This window comes from Sesamum indicum, unplaced genomic scaffold (genome assembly GCF_000512975.1).
Source record: "Sesamum indicum cultivar Zhongzhi No. 13 unplaced genomic scaffold, S_indicum_v1.0 scaffold03233, whole genome shotgun sequence".
Taxonomy (NCBI): Eukaryota; Viridiplantae; Streptophyta; class Magnoliopsida; order Lamiales; family Pedaliaceae; genus Sesamum; species Sesamum indicum.
This window is the reverse complement of record NW_011629695.1, coordinates 1-562: the sequence shown is the minus strand read 5'-3', so window position 1 is coordinate 562 and position 562 is coordinate 1. Positions and strand designations below refer to the sequence as shown.

At 32.9% G+C, this 562-nt stretch overlaps 1 long non-coding RNA gene across 1 annotated transcript; it reads right to left on the bottom strand.

The window, feature by feature from the left end:
• Positions 1–23: 23 nt before the first annotated feature.
• LOC105180368 lies at positions 24–521 on the bottom strand. Its single transcript, XR_849542.2, has 3 exons — positions 450–521; positions 306–347; positions 24–122 (listed from the first exon to the last, which is right to left on the bottom strand). It is a non-coding gene; the product is annotated as an uncharacterized LOC105180368 (long non-coding RNA).
• Between the last annotated feature and the right edge of the window lie 41 nt (positions 522–562).

Below are 562 nucleotides of genomic sequence, written 5' to 3'. Positions count from 1 at the left end.
GTATTATTGCAGCCAAGGGGCTCCAGAAATGCCTCAGGCTGAGCCAGCTGCAGGGGTCGATAGGGCATGTTCCGTTCCCCTTGTTGCCAGGTTTCTCGTATTGCTGCATTAGTTTCTTCGAGCTGCATCCAATAATTTTATAAATTATTGTGAAATAAGTTGATTTTTGTGAAATAAGTTTATTTGAGATTTTTCTGTTTCTCCTAAATGTGAATTTTATTGTTTTATGAACAATTTGTTAGGAATAATATATATATATATATATGATACAATATTTGGGATTATTGAAGGGATGATGTCCGTACCTTGCTCCTCAGAGCCCTATTAACCTCCATCAGATTCTTTTCCTGTAAGAATATTAAAAGCATCAAAAAATTTAGTTGTCTACATAAATTTTTTGGTCTTTCTTAGAAAATAAATTAACTATTTGCTCATAGATAAGGACATACCTTTTGTTGAAGACCTGAAAGCTGCTCAAACATATGTTGAGTCTGAAAACATTTACTCCAGATTTTAATAGAGCATCTAAAATATTAATTAAGACCATCCAAAAATTATGGGA